This window comes from Phoca vitulina, unplaced genomic scaffold (genome assembly GCF_004348235.1).
Source record: "Phoca vitulina isolate PV1807 unplaced genomic scaffold, GSC_HSeal_1.0 scaffold32, whole genome shotgun sequence".
In the NCBI taxonomy this organism is placed as follows: domain Eukaryota; kingdom Metazoa; phylum Chordata; class Mammalia; order Carnivora; family Phocidae; genus Phoca; species Phoca vitulina.
This window is the reverse complement of record NW_022589735.1, coordinates 14,988,566-15,004,770: the sequence shown is the minus strand read 5'-3', so window position 1 is coordinate 15,004,770 and position 16,205 is coordinate 14,988,566. Positions and strand designations below refer to the sequence as shown.

The window sequence follows — 16,205 nt, the reverse complement described above, 5'->3', positions numbered from 1 at the left end:
GGCCATCTCTAACCTGGTGGTGTAGACAACAGCCACTTCCATGGCTTTTATCTGCTCTTTTCACCTTCATCCTCATTCAGTTTAAAAATTGCATTAACAAGTCAAATAGGCTCTTTGCCAGATCTCATGAGGTAACACTCTAAGCCATCTTGAATTGTGCTTTGGAAATGAAAATCTCATTGTAAAACATCGTATGAATAGGAAAAGCCTTCCCTTTTTTCTTGTACTTTGTATTTTGTCCTGTGTCCCATATTGACTTCATCAGGTTGCTCTCAATTTTCTATATGCAGCTTTGTTTTCAAATGATAAAAACTACAAATTATAAATTTATATGATATATCTATCTATCTATCTATATAATGAATTATAAAAGTTTGGCAAACAGAGCTCTTTTTTCCTCCACAATCATTGGTGCTCAAATCACTTCAATGATGTCACCAACTGAAAATCATATGCCCACAGATCAGCATCTGGACGCTCCTTAGGGTCTCTCCTACATGTTTGACTGAGGGAAGACCAGAAGCGGGGACTAAGGCTTCAAAGTACCCATTTTTCATATTCCAGAAAGGAAAAGAGTCTTCTTTAGCCAAAGTCCCAAGTTGGGAACCAGTAACTGCAGTTAATTCAAGATACCTTCAGATTAATTCACCAGCTCTGCGGAATTGAGGACATCCCTCCCGTGGCTGTGCTGCTGAGAACGAGCTGGTGGACGGCAGCCTCACTCCAGCCCTCTGGAGGCAAGCAAGTCAATGACAGCCCCACGCTTGTGGCCGACAGCTGGGCAGCGAGTGCCACAGTCCTGTGGCCACGTTCCCATAGGCAGCTGGCCACCCAGCCTACCCACAGGGACCATGCCCAAGGTATTGTGTTCAGCTCTTTCTGATCTCCTTCACCCCTGCCGAATCCCTGTCAATAGTCCACTTAGGACATCCTTCTCCCACCCCGCTGGTGCCATCTCCTTCCTTCTGTGAAGTTGGCTGACACCCTGAGGTTTTAGGAATAATTTTGTTTCAATACTGGGTGTGCTTAAAAAAAATGCTCGATAAATTCTTCCCTAAAGAATTGTGAAATATATTTATTCTTTACGTGGTGCTTAAGGAAATGGGAAACTCCATATTCTACATAGTCAATAGTATGTAGGAAGATTTCTCTTTGAAGGTATTAAACAGGTCTGACAGCTACACTGACCAAGCTTTCATGGTCAGACTACCTAATTGTTCTGAGTCCTTATTCCTCGAGAGGGTCTGTCTGCCACAGCAGGTGAAGCTCCCTTCATCCACACCTTAGAAGAGAAACAGCCCTGGGTGTTAGGTTTCTCACGGGAGGCTGAACTGTCATTAGTGGGCTTCAGTAGCCAGTCTCAGCTACTGGCAGAGTGCGGGGCCGTGGGGAACTCACGACAGGAGGGGGGCCCTGGGCACCAGGGCAGAGGGGGCTGTGGGTGAGGGTCTGCGCTTCGTAGTTGCATAAACCTGTGCCTTGGCTCTCACACTTGCTGGCTCTGTGACTTTGGCCAGCTCCCTCACTCGCTAAGCCTCAGGTCCCTTGTTTCAAGAAAGAAATTGATAGCACTCATTTAATGGGGTTTTGGTGAGGACGGGATAAGTTCATTGTCGCACAGTTTGGCTCACAGTAGGGTCTCCATGAATGGTCGTTATTATTGGCCATTATTGAAGCTGTACAGAAGACAACAGCTGCCCAGGGGTTGGGGGTGTGGAGAGGGGTGAAGTGGGGGAAGGGGTGAAGTGGGAGAGGCCCCAGCTGCACACTTAGCCTGCAACTGAGCCATACGTTTGTAGTAATTCAAATATCTGCAAGTGAAGGTGTTTTGGGCAAGCCGCAGATCAATGGGAAATTCAGTTATTTTGGAGAAAACAGAAAAAAAAAAAAAGACTGCTGGGAGAGAGGGTATTGATTCCACTGACTGAGTGTCAGAGGTTTCCTTGCTCTTCTCTTCCACCTCATCGGTGACTCAGTGGCCTCAGAGAAAGAGCCCTGGAATAGGAAATCGGAAATGTGTTCTATTTGGGGTTCAGCTATGACCCAGCTTCATTGCTCCATCTTTCTGGGCTTCTATTTCAGCTCTAAAAGGGAACTGTTCTGAATGTTTGTGCTCCACTCTCACCCCCAAATTCATTCTTGAAGCCCCAACTCTCAATGCAGTGGTATTTGGAGGTGGGGCTTTTGGGAAGTAGTTAGGTTTCGATGAGGTCATGAGGGTAGGGCCCCCATGATGGAATTAGAGCTTATGAAGTCTCTCTCTGCCATGTGAGGGCACAGGGAGAAGGCAGGTGTCTGTCTGCAAGCCGAGAAGAGAACACTCACCAGGAACCAAACCTACCAGCACCTTGACCCTGGACTTCCCAGCCTCCAGCACTGTTATTTAAGCCACCAGTCTATGGTATACTTTTCTGTCAGCTTGAGCACACTGATTCAGAGTTTGGTACCCGAAAATGGGATGCTGCTGTAACAAGGATCTGAAAATGTGGTAGTGGCTTGAGAACTGGGTGGAGGTTGGAGTAATTCTGAGGGGTGCGCTAGAAGAGGCTGAGATGGCTGTGAAAGGGACTGTGAAGGGCCATTCTAGGGAGCACTCAGAAAGAAGAGGAGAGCTGTGGAGAATGCTTCCATCTTCTTAGAGAATACGTAAATAGCCATGAACACAATGTTGGAAGAAACACGGGTGGTAAAGGCCATTGTGGTAACTCATGGCTGAAGTGAGGACCATGCTCTTGGACAATAAAGGAAAGGTGACTGTGTTGTAAGGTAGCAAAGAACATGGCTGAACTGTGTTCTAGTGTTTGTGGGAAGTAGAGCTTGCAAGGGATGAAGTTGGATATTTATTTATTATTTATTTTTTTAAGAGTTATTTATTTGAGAGACAGGGAGGAGCAGAGGGAGAGGGAGAGACTCTCAAGCAGACTCTTTGCTGTGCTTGGAGCCCGTCGTGGGGCTCGATTTCACGACCCCAAGATCATGACTTGAGCCAAAAGCAAGAGTCTGAAACCAAGAGTCTGAAACTCAGCCGACTGTGCCTCCCAGGTGCCCCCTGAAATTGGATATTTAGCTGAGAATATTTCTAAGATAAGTGTTGAAGGAGCATCTTCGTTCCCCCTGATGGGTTATAGTAAAACATGAAAGGGGAAAGACAGACTGAGAAAGGAATGGTTAAGGCAAAAAGGAACCGGAGCCCAAAGTTTTGGAAATTCTTAGCCTATCCACGTGGCAAAAAATTAAAAACCTTGTTCTGAGGAGAACACGAAGGATGTGAGCAAACAACTGTTTAATTAGACTAGTCTGGGTGTGAGCCACAGACCATATCAGCTGGCCCAGTAGAACGGCAGGGGACAGAGATGGGATGGAAAGAAGGAAGGCTGTTGGACTTCTGAAGTTGTATGTATAGACGCTAGGAAAAAAATGAACAACGGTTAGAACTCAGGTGGTGTGATATTTAGGGAGATTATGGGCTAACACTCTCCTCCTGACCAAGCCCCAAGTTCATACGTTCTTCTTATAAGACAATGAATGCAAGTTTCAGAACACCAAGGGACAGGATCTGACAGGAAGGCTCTTCAACAGAGACCCTTTGATTTTCCACTTATGATAATATCAAGTGATGATTAGATACCCTCATTAGTTTCTCAGTTCTCTGCTGGTGTGACTTATTTCCTTGAATTACTTTGAAAACCTATAGAATTAAGATGTCCAGCAAGAGGTTTGTTGGTGATAAAGTTTCTGGATACAGTCTGGTTACTGCTGTCCTTTTTATATAGCAGAGATCATCAGCAATGATAATAAGCATGTCCAGCTTTTCCCTTTCACATTGAGGACACCAAGAAGTAGATTTCCTGTATTCTCTAATGGAAATGTTCAAAGCAGGCAAACCATGCTCCAGAGAACGCTGAAATGATTGAAAACAACTGCATGCTTTCTTTTGCCTCCCCTGGTTGTAAGCTATAGAAATTAGCCCTGGGGAACAAAAGCTCACACTCTACGTTGTAGCTCCATTCAGGAGATAGCTCATCTTTATCCCAGAGGAAGGAAGGATGGCCATTTGGCCAGAGGTCAAGAAGCCTTGCAGAGTTTTCTTAGAGCCCCCTGACAGAGATAGGCATGGATGGAGAGGGGGAGATTTTGTTAATTGAAATGGCTTTTCTAAAAAAGTGAGACTGTGAATGAATTTTATGTTTTAGACTTTTGAAAAAGTGTTTTACAAATGAAAGATGAAAACCATTGAAGGTAGTGAAGAGACAGAGGAAACAGACTTTGGATACAGACTCTTCTTTTGGGAGGCTTGGCTAGGAGGAAAGGTGATGAAGAAATGACCGGATGTAGGAAGAGCATCAAGAGAGAAGAGTGTTTTGCTTGTGGCTTTAGAATTGGAGGAGCTTGAATGGGTTTGTTTACTGGGGAAGGAAGCTATCAATCCATGGCATGGGGGAAACCACTGGTGAGGAAGAATGACATGGAGGAAAAGAAATCTCTGGGGAGATGAGCTAGGAATCCAAAGAAAGGGGCAAGTGAGGGAGAAGGGGCTGATCAGATTAAGCTTTGTAGAGATGACTTGCCTGTGGGTTGAGGGAGGTGAGAAAGTTATTCAAAGGAATAGCTCTGCTGTCCTTGTTGGATTGAGATATAAGTGAGCCAGAGAGGAGGCTGCCTGTGGGTTGCTTTTCGTCTGGAAGAAAAATGGAGCCATCAGGAGACTAGGGGTTGGTTCTCAAAAAAGTCAAAGACCAAACGTAATTATTTCAAACTTCGTTTTCTTATAATATTTGCTACCCTGACCTTCAGTTTTCCTTTAGGCAATGTATGAAGTTACTGACATAAACATCATTGAATTACAAACTTGTAGTTAAAGTGAAAGAAATCTTTCCCATGCTGTTACAATGATAATACACTTTTAAAAAGAGCTTTTTGTATAAGAAGTGTTTTGCAAGCAAGTTGCTCTTTTTTTTTTAAAGAGTCCTTGGTAATATAAGTTGTATTATGTATCTTGCTGACATTTTATGAATGTTTCGTATTAATCATCTTCCATTGTTTTTGGCACGGATATAGAATTCTAGTTAGCTCGAGACTGAAAAATTCCATGCCAATACAGTGTAATATTTTGCTTTCAGATATGTGTAGACCATAAATTGTGATCTTCATGTATTTAAATTGTGAGTATTATACATAAAAGATAAAGTTTTCCTAAATTTGATGTTAACCAAAATGAAAACAAGGAAAATGCACAAAATTCTATTGATTCCGATCTTGCTAGTGGAAGAAGAAAATAATGGAAAATAATTAAGTAGGACAGAAAATTAACTTGATTACTCTGTTATATACTTACTATTGATTAAAAATATACATTTAAAATTTCATTTTATCTCAGAAAAAAACAAATTTTATGTTTCAGTGAGCTAAGGTCTGAGTCACTGAGACAAGTTAAGTTTTGTATATATGTCAATTCACATAAGAAATTTCCTCCTCTTGGGAGAGAATTAGATTTTACTTACCTCTTTCCATCTTTTGTGCTTCAATAATATACTTAGAGTGAATAACACAGTGTGTGGTGCTAAATAAAGGTAATACATTTAGGGGTCAAAAAGAATATGAATGCAGATGAGTAGTGCTCTCAATTGCTAATCTAAAAGTGTTCTTCCTACTAGTCATTTTGTCATTGTAAGGATATTATTCTCAGATTTAAAAAAAAATCCTGAAAATAGGCCAACTCTTGTAGGTTTCTTCTATGTGAACATAGATGTATAATTCTATCTATCTATCTATCTATCTATCTATCTATCTATCTATCTATCTACCTACCTACCTACCTACCTACCTATCATTGAGAGCAAATTCACATTGCAAAAATTTATCATTTTGAACATTTTAAATTGTACAGTTTTGTGGAATTAAGTACATTCACAGTGTTGCGCAACCAACACCACTACTTAATTCCAGGACATTTTCATCACCCTAAAAAGAAACCCCGTACCCACTAAGCTGTCACTTTCCATGTCCCCTGATACCAGCCTTTGGCAACCTCTCTCCTACTTGTGGTCTCTATTGACTTACCTACTCTGGACATTTCATTTAAGTGAAATCACACACCTTTTGAAAATAGTTCTTTCCCTCAGCATCATGGCTTCAAGCTTCATCCATGTGGTAGCACGTATCAGTACTTCATTCCTAGTTTACGCCTAGTAACATTTCATCATGTGATCATTTCTGTTGATTTTATTGCCTCTCACCCCTGGAATCCCTATACTACACGTGTTTCTGAAGGTAATGGCTCTTCTCTCTGTAAGGGTAGCCCCCTTAGGAGATGACAGGTTGTTAACTTGCGGAAAGTTCTCAAGAGACTTCTCCTTGGATTTCTACACCCAAATGGCAATGCTGCCCTGCACTCCTCTCTACTTGCCTTCACCAAGTTGAATGTGCCATCATCATATGCCTTAAAAATGCAGCTTTCTTCTGCAAATGTTTTCAGGACAAAAAGACATGGGTGAATGAGTGTGTCATTTTCATGTGAGCTACATTGTAGGCCTTAATTTCTTTCTGGCTCAGATTAAGTTCATGTGAAATTATGGCTTCAAGTTCACTTTGGGAGTCCACACCTGAGGAGGTATCACCACGAGGATACGACAAAGCTCTGCCTTGTGACTGGGATCTGTTCTCATTAAGTACCTGCAAACTGATTAGGAAAATTAAATATTTGTGTTAAATTGGGCCACACAAGAGTTATTTTGGCTGTGATACTTGTATTTGGGGGCCTCAGCTGTACCAAGTATTTTTCACAGTTCATTCTAATTGTGTCTTGAAATCACAGCATCTATCTCAAGTAAAGGAGATCAGATTTGATACTGAAGTGAATTCTATAATTCCATAATTTTCTAAACCATATTTTGTTTTTTAGAGTAGATGTAATGAATATGATCCTTCTGTTTTCACAACCTGGTATTAAGATATTAGGCCATGGACTCTAAAATTAACTCTTTGAAAAATGATATATTAGAGCAGTATAATATTACTCTGCCTCCATGCATCTTTTATAATTAACCAAGTATTTAATGACTTAGCTTAACCAGTCCATTGTTACTGCAGTCCTGGGTCCCAAGAAGTGAAGCTCAGCACCCAGCTTGTCTGGCTACCTGTGCTCCTTGGAGCTTCTAAGTATCCTTTTATTAATTCAAATAGCAATATATGCCGGTGATGGAAACCCATAAAGTACAGATGTTTGTGCTGGGAAAGTGAAGTCTCCTTCTGATGCCAAACGAGCAGTTTACCAGACTGCCTCTCCAGAGGCAACCAGTGTTAAGTTTCTTGCCTATCCTGAATAGAAATGTTCTATGCATGTGTAAACTTTATACCTATTTTATATAATATATATATATAAAATGTATATATATGTATGTATACACATTTACACAAATATATCATATATCTCATATTTCTCTGTATAAGTAGACACATACTGGACATACTGTTTTGTCCCTTGCTTTTTTATTTAAAAATAGATCCTAGAAATTATTTCATATTAGCATAAGGACTACTTATTAGCATATAGGTAAGTTGGACAGATTTCTAGAATTGGAATTGCTGGGTCAAAGAATATATATAGGGGTGCTAGGTGGCTCAGTTGATTAAGCATCCGACTCTTGGTTTTGGCTCAGGTCCTGATTTCATGGATCATGGGATCAAGCCCCGCATCAGGTTCCACATTTAGTGGGGAGTCTGCTTAAAGATTTTCTTCCTCTGCCCCTCCCCTGCTCTGCACATTCATTCCCCCTCTCTTTCTCTCTCAAATAAATAAATCTTTTAAAAAAAACAAAACCCAACTGTGTATATTTACAACTTTTAAAAACTTTATATCTACTTGAATTTATTTTGATAAGAGTGAGATAGGCAGTTAGCCTGATCGATTTCCAGATGGGTGCTAGTTTTCCCCAACACTCTCTTTTGGGGAAATCTTTTTCTAATGCTCCAAAATATATGTTTTTTTATCATATGCTAAATTTCATATGTATATTCCGTGTGTGTGTGTGTGTGTGTATAACTGGACTGTATTCTGTCCAATCACCTAATTTCTTCAGCTTTTTAATTACCATAGCTTTGTAATATGTTTTAATTTCAAATTAGGTTAGTTACCGGATAGGAGGAAAGATGGCGGAGGAGTAGGGGACCCTATTTCAACTGGTCCCCAGAATTGAGCTGGATATCTGCCAGACCACTCTGAGCACCTACGAAACCAGCCTCAGATGTAAGAAGATCTGGATCTCTACAAACAGAATATCGCAAGCGGTTGGTTTTGAGGTATGAAGCGGGGAGCCCTGTTTCCGCGGGCAGATATCAGAGGATAAACGGCAGCGGGAGGGTGCCTGGCCGTGGGGATCCTGCACCGCCGGTGAGCGACAGCCTCGCTTGCTGGGGACGGGGCACAGACTCGCAGACCGGTAGCGGCGGGGAAAGGACTCTAGGGCAGCCCCCGGGGCGGAAACCCGGAGCGGCGGGGTCACGCGGGCAAACTGGGAGCGGCTGGTGGTTTTAGAAGCACAAAGGGCAGAGACGTGCCCCGACCTGGAGGCAGGACTGGGAGCGCTGCGGAGGGGTGCACAACCCAGGATGCTGCAGTTTATAGCAGCACAGACAGAAACGGAGACAGTGTGGCCTGGAGAGCTCACTGAAGAACAGACTGCGGTCTCTCTGCTCTGAAGCAGAGGGTTGGAATTGGTCTCTTCTGCTCTGACTCGTGGAAGAGACGCAGAAAGCCACCAGGGAAAGCCGCCAGAGAACAAAAGCCCCAAAAACTGATTCCCACTGAGCCCATCCCCCACCACAGGGGGGCAGGGCAACTCTGCCCAAACAGGGTTGCCTGAGTCACAGCGCGGCAGGCCCCTCCCGCAGAAGACAGGCTGGGAAAACAAGAGGCCAGCAACCCTAGGGTCCCAAGAAAACAGATGCATCTTGCTTGGGTTGTGGTCAATAATTTGGACTCTATACATTCCCTCAAACACCCATCAACAGAATGACTAGGAGGAGGAACCCCCAAAGTAGAAAAGACTCAGAGATTATGACTTATGCTGCAGATTTACAAATGGATGCAGATATAACCAAGATGTCGGAGATGGAATTCAGGCTAGCAATTGTGAAGACAATGGCTAGAATGGAGAAATCAATTAATGGCAACATAGAGTCTCTAAGGGCAGAAATGAAAGCTGAATTGGCAGAACTTAAAAATGCTATCAATGAGATCCAATCTAATCTAGATAATCTAACAGCTAGGGTAAGTGAGGCAGAAGAACGAATAAGTGACCTGGAAGACAATATAATAGATAAAAAGGGAAAAGAGGAGGCCAGGGAAAAACAACTCAGAATCCATGAAAATAGAATCAGAGAAATAAGTGACACCATGAAGCGTTCCAATGTCAGAATAATTGGAATCCCGGAGGGAGTGGAGAGAGAGAGAGGACTAGAAGATGTATTTGAGCAAATCGTAGCTGAGAACTTCCCTAATCTGGGGAATGAAACAAACATTCGTGTCCTAGAGGCAGAGAGGACCCCTCCCAAGATCAAGGAAAACAGGCCAACGCCCCAGCATGTAATAGTAAAACTTGCAAATCTTAGAACCAAGGAAACCATCTTAAGGGCAGTTAGGGGGAAGAGATTCCTTACGTACAGAGGGAGGAACATCAGAATAACGTCAGACCTATCTACAGAGACCTGGCAAGCCAGAAAGGCCTGACAAGACATATTCAGGATACTAAATGAGAAGAATATGCAGCCAAGAATACTTTATCCAGCAAGGCTGTCATTTAGAATGGATGGAGAGATGCAGAGCTTCCACGACCGGCAGAAACTGAAAGAATATGTGACCACTAAGCCGGCCATGCAAGAAATATTAAGGGGGGTTCTATAAAAGGAGAAAGCCCCCAACAGTGATATACAACAGAAATTTACAGGGACAATCTATAAAAACAACGTCTTCACAGGCAACACGATGACAATAAATTCATATCTTTCAATAATCACTCTCAACGTGAATGGCCTAAATGCTCCCATAAAACGGCACAGGGTTGCAGATTGGATAAAAAGACAGGACCCATCCATATGCTGCCTACAAGAGACTCATTTTGAACCTAAAGATACATCCAGACTGAAAGTGAAGGGATGGAGATCCATTTTCCATGCCAGCGGACCTCAAAAGAAAGCTGGGGTAGCAATTCTTATATCAGACAAATTAGATTTTAAACTAAAGTCTGTAATTAGAGACACAGAAGGACACTATATCATTCTTAAAGGGTCTATCCAACAAGAAGATCTAACAATTGTAAATATCTATGCCCCCAACATGGGAGCAGCCATCTACATAAGCCAACTGTTAACCAAAATAAAGAGTCATATTGATAACAATACGTTAATTGTAGGAGACCTCAATACTCCACTCTCAGCAATGGACAGATCATAGAAGCAGAAAATCAACAAGGAAACAAGAGCTTTGAATGATACACTGGACCAGATGGACCTCATAGATATTTACAGAACATTCCACCCTAAAACAACAGAATACTCATTCTTCTTGAGCACGCATGGAACTTTCTCCAGAATAGACCACATACTGGGTCACAAATCAGGGCTCAACCGATACCAAAAGATTGAGATTATTCCCTGCATATTCTCAGACCACAATGCTTTAAAACTGGAACTCAATCACAAGAAAAAATTTGGAAGAAATTCAAACACTTGGAAGGTAAAGACCACTCTGCTCAAGAATGTTTGGGTCAACCAGGAAATCAAAGAAGAACTTAAACAATTCATGGAAATCAATGAGAACGAAAACACATCAGTCCAAAATCTATGGGATACTGCAAAGGCAGTGCTAAGGGGGAAATACATAGCCATCCAAGCCTCACTCAAAAAAATAGAAAAATCCCAAATTCACCAACTAACTCTACACCTTAAAGAACTAGAGAAAAAGCAACAAATGATGCCTAAGCCATACATTGGAAGAGAAATAATTAAAATTAGAGCAGAAATCAATGAATTAGAAACCAGAAACACAGTAGATCAGATCAATGAAACTAGAAGTTGGTTCTTTGAAAGAATTAATAAGATCGATAAACCACTGGCCAGACTTATCCAAAAAAAAAAAAAAAAAAAAAGAGAAAGGACCCAAATTAATAAAATTATGAATGAAAGGGGAGAGATCACGACTAACACCAAGGAAATAGAAACAATTATTAGAAATTATTATCAACAACTATATGCCAATAAACTGAGCAATCTGGATGAAATGGAGGCCTTCCTGGAAACCTATAATCTGCCAAGACTGAAACAGGAAGAAACTGACAACCTGAATAGGCCAATAACCAGTAACAAGATTGAAGCAGTGATCAAAAACCTCCCAAAAACAAGAGTTCAGGGCCTGATGGATTCCCTGGGGAATTCTACCAAACATTCAAAGAAGAAATAATACCTATTCTACTGAAGCTGTTCAAAAAATAGAAACAGAAGGAAAACTTCCAAACCCATTCTATGAGGCCAGCATTACCTTAATCCCCAACCCAGGCAAAGACCCCATCAAAAAGAGAATTTCAGACCGATATCCCTGATGAATATGGATTCCAAAGTCCTCAACAAAATCCTAGCTAATAGGATCCAACAATACAGTAAAAGGATCATCCACCACGACCAAGTGGGATTTATCCCTGGGATGCAAGGGTGGTTCAACATTTGCAAATCAATCAGTGTGATAGAACACATTAATAAGAGGAGGGAGAAGAACCATATGGTCCTCTCAATTGATGCAGAAAAAGCATTTGACAAAATACAACATCCTTTCCTGATTAAAACTCTTCAGAGTCTAGGGATAGAGGGAACCTTCCTCAAGTTCATAAAATCCATCTGTGAAAAACCCACAGCAAATATCATCCTCAATGGGGAAAAGCTGAGAGCCTTTCCCTTAAGATCAGGAACACATCAAAGATGCCCACACTCACCACTATTGTTTGACATAGTACTAGAAGTCCTAGCAACAGCAATCAGACAACAAAAAGAAATAAAAGTATTCAAATTGGCAAAGAAGAAGTCAAACTCTCTCTTTTCGCAGACAACATGATACTTTATGTGGAAAACCCAAAAGACTCCACCCCCAAATTACTAGAACTCATCCAGCAATTCAGTAATGTGGCAGGATACAAAATCAATGCACAGAAATCAGTTGCTTTCTTATACACTAACAACGCAACTGTAGAAAGAGAAATTAAAGAAACGATTCCATTTACAATAGCACCAAAAACCATAAGATACCTCGGAATAAACCTAACCAAAGAGGTAAAGGATCTATACTCTAGGAACTACAGAACACTCATGAAAGAAGTTGAAGAAGACACAAAAGATGGAAAAACATTCCATGCTCATGGATCGGAAGAATAAACATTGTTAAAATGTCTATGCTACCCAGAGCAATCTATACCTTCAATGCCATCCCGATCAAAATTCCAATGACATTTTTCAAAGTGCTGGAACAAACAATCCTAAAATTTGTATGGAATCAGAAAAGACCCAGAATCGCCAAGGAAATGTTGAAAAAGAAAAACAAAGCTGGGGGTATCACATTGCCCGATTTCAAGCTATATTACAAAGCTGTGATCACCAAGACAGCATGGTACTGGCACAAAAACAGACATATAGTCCAATGGAACAGAATAGAGACCCCAGATATGGACCCTCAACTCTATGGTCAAATAATCTTTGACAAAGCAGGAAAAAACATGCAATGGAAAAAAGACAGTCTCTTCAATAAATGGTGCTGGGAAAATTGGACAGCCACATGCAGAAGAATGAAACTCGACCATTCTCTAACACCATTCACAAAGATAAACTCAAAGTGGATGAAAGACCTCAATGTGAGACAGGAATCCATCAAAATCCTAGAAGAGAACATAGGCAGTAACCTCTTTGACATCACCCACAGCAACTTCTTTCAAGATACATCTCCAAAAGCTAGTGAAACAAAAGCAAAAATGAACTTTTGGGACTTCATCAAGATAAAAAGCTTCTGCACAGCAAAGGAAACAGTCAACAAAACAAAGAGGCAACCCACAGAATGGGAGAAGATATTTGCAAATGACACTACAGATAAAGGGCTAGTATCCAAGATCTATAAAGAACTTCTCAAACTCAACACCCAAAAAACAAATATTCAAGTCAAAAAGTGGGCAGAAGATATGAAAAGACACTTCTCTGAAGAAGACATACAAATGGCTAACAGACACATGAAAAAATGTTCATCATCATTAGCCATCAGGGAAATTCAAATCAAAACCACATCGAGATACCACCTTACACCAGTTAGAATGGCAAAAATGGACAGGGAAAGAAACAACAAATGTTGGAGAGGTTGTGGAGAAAGGGGAACCCTCTTACACTGTTGGTGGGAATGCAAGTTGGTACAGCCACTTTGGAAAACAGTGTGGAGGTTCCTCAAAAATTTAAAAATAGAGCTACCCTATGACTCAGCAATTGCACTCCTGGGTATTTACCCCAAAGACACAGATGTAGTGAAAAGAAGAGCCATATGCACCCCAATGTTCAGAGCAACAATGTCCCCAATAGCCAAACTGTGGAAAGAGCCGAGATGCCCTTCAACAGATGAATGTGTAAAGAAGATGTGGTCCATATACACAATGGAATATTACTCAGCCATCAGAAATGATGAATACCCAACTTTTACATCAACATGGATGGGACTGGAGGAGATTATGCTAAGTGAAATAAGTCAAGCAGAGAAAGTCAATTATCATATGGTTTCACTTATTTGTGGAACATAAGGAATAACATGGAGGACATTAGGAGAAGGAAGGGAAAAATGGGGGGGGAATTGGAGGGAGAGATGAACCATGAGAGACTATGGACTCTGAGAAACAAACAGGGTTTTAGAGGGGAGGGGGGGAGGGGGGATTGGTTAGCCTGGTGATGGGTATTAAGGAGGGCACATACTGCATGGAGCACTGGGTGTTATACGAAAACAATGGATCGTGGATCACCACATCAAAAACTAATGATGTATGGTGACTAACATAACATAATAAAATTAAAAAAAAAAATAGGTTAGTTACCTACATTTGCATGTTTACTTTTTCTTTTTAATGGTTGAATATTTTTTAGCAAGGTAAAATTTGTTGAGGTATATAATGTTATACTAGTTTCAGATGTTCAACATAGTAATTCAATATCTGTATACACTACAAAGTGATTACTACAAGAAGTCTACTTACTATTCATCACCATATAGTTGACCCTTGCATGTGTACACCTTTGAATTCATTTTTTTTAGTGTAAAAAAATAATCCTTTATGAGGTTTCTTTTTCTGGACTCACCCTTAATTGATGGAGATTTAAAATAAGTTAAGAGTCTTCTTATGTAATAACACGGTATGCATATTATTTTAATTTACCTGGTTGCATTATTTTTTGTATCATCTTTAAAGTGTTTCCCTTTATATTCTAAAATAAGATTATCTCCATTGCTCCATTTTTCAGCTTTAAACAATATCTAGTGATAATCTTGCTAAATTAGAAAAAATCTATGACTTATATTTCCTTATACCATATTCTTTCCTTCCTTCTTCCTCTCAGTATTCATTAGATTTTTTTTCAACATGTTCATGATGTATAACATCTGTATTCTTTTCTTTGACCAAAGTTTCCACAGTTTTAAAATTTGAATGGAATCAATTTACTTCACTAGTCCTTCGGCTGTTATTTTTCAAGTTATTCTCGAGTCCCTTCACATTTGAAAATTTATGTTATTTGCCTTTATTTGTGAAAAATAGCTTGGTGGGTAATAAAATTTCTGCATCAGCCTTTTGCCCCTGGGCCATCTAGCCCTGCCTCATTGTCTTCTGGTGATGGAAGAAGCTCCATGGAAAGTGGACTCAGTTCCTTTTGCACCCCACCCCCCACAGGAGACTTGATGGGTTTGCCTGGTGTTCATAGTATCTTTTGAGTTCATCTTTGAAATCTTGGGGTTGATTTTTTTATGTCAGTTTTGGAGGAGCAAAATACACCTTTTTAAAATTTTTTTCTAGTGAGAGAGAGAGGTGTAGGGGAGAGGGAGAGAGTGAATCTCAAGTAGGCTCCATGCCCAGCATGGAGCCTGACATGGGGCTCGATCTCACGACCCTAAGATCATGACCTGAGCTGAGATCAAGAGTTGGAGGCTCAACTGACTGAGCCATCCAGGTCCCCCAAAACATACCTTTTCAAACTTTTATTTCAGGAAAACATTTTTTTTTCTTTTTTTCTCTTTTAGCCAACTTCTGTCTTACTTGTTTTGTTTCCTTTTTCAGCAACATTGATTATTCCTGTCTTGGAACTCTTTTGTCTGTTTGTCATATTCTTTCATTTTCTGTTTCCTATTTGTGCATTGTTTTCTCTTTTTCATTTTATTTTGCTCAATGTTATCAGCGTGGTTCTCCCTATTCATGACTTTGTTTTCAGTCGTGTTAAGGCTCTTTTTTGATGCTTCTTGTGTTTCATACATTTAAATCACAATTTTATTTTTTCTGTTTATTTTATTTCATTAATTTTATATAAAAGCTCCCTATGACCTTCATCTGTGTTATTTGTTTGCTTGTTTTGTGACATATATATATATATGTATATATATAGTGGCATATATTTGTGTGTATGTGTTGTATGTGTGTGTATATATTATATAGTATAATAATATTATATATATAGTACCATGGCATATATATGCTTTGTGGTGTGGTGTTTATGGTGTGGTACTTGGTTGTCTTCTATATTTTCTTCTTGAAGTGTTTTTAAATATATTTTAGCATTTTCTCTTGGAATATCTCTTTACATATTTCATGTTAGCTTATTTTTAGTAATTATCTTGGAATTAAGGCTTTTAAAAGAAGGGGAGGGAAAACTGAGTCACTTGGCACAATAAAGAAGAGATGGGCCTTTGAAATAGGAGCGTTGCGAGGAGATGAAAAAGTACTAAGGCAAAATGATAAAACAGCAGAGAGAGATGAATAGTGAACTGGTAGAGCTCAAAAAGAAATGAGAGAGAAAAATAAAACCCTAAGAGAAATCAAGACAACATTAGATGCTGCAAAGAATAGACAGCATGAAAATACAGTCAGTGATGAATAGAACAGGCTTGGGATCCATTTTGTTTTTAGTGGGCCATCTATTTCTTTGAAGATAAA

General features: G+C 40.2%; 1 protein-coding gene across 2 annotated transcripts in view; it reads left to right on the top strand.

Annotated features, from left to right (window-relative positions):
- The window catches only part of CSNK1G3 (casein kinase 1 gamma 3), a 124,601-nt gene extending 116,442 nt beyond the window's left edge, over nt 1–8,159 (top strand). Inside the window, exon 15 of one of the 2 annotated variants that reach the window (XR_004301935.1) lies at nt 8,125–8,159. The gene's annotated coding sequence lies outside the window, so the exon portion shown is untranslated. Of the gene's footprint in view, nt 1–564; nt 1,031–8,124 lie in introns of those variants that run through there. The other variant, XR_004301936.1, reaches the window with a different exon arrangement.
- Nucleotides 8,160–16,205: the final 8,046 nt, after the last annotated feature.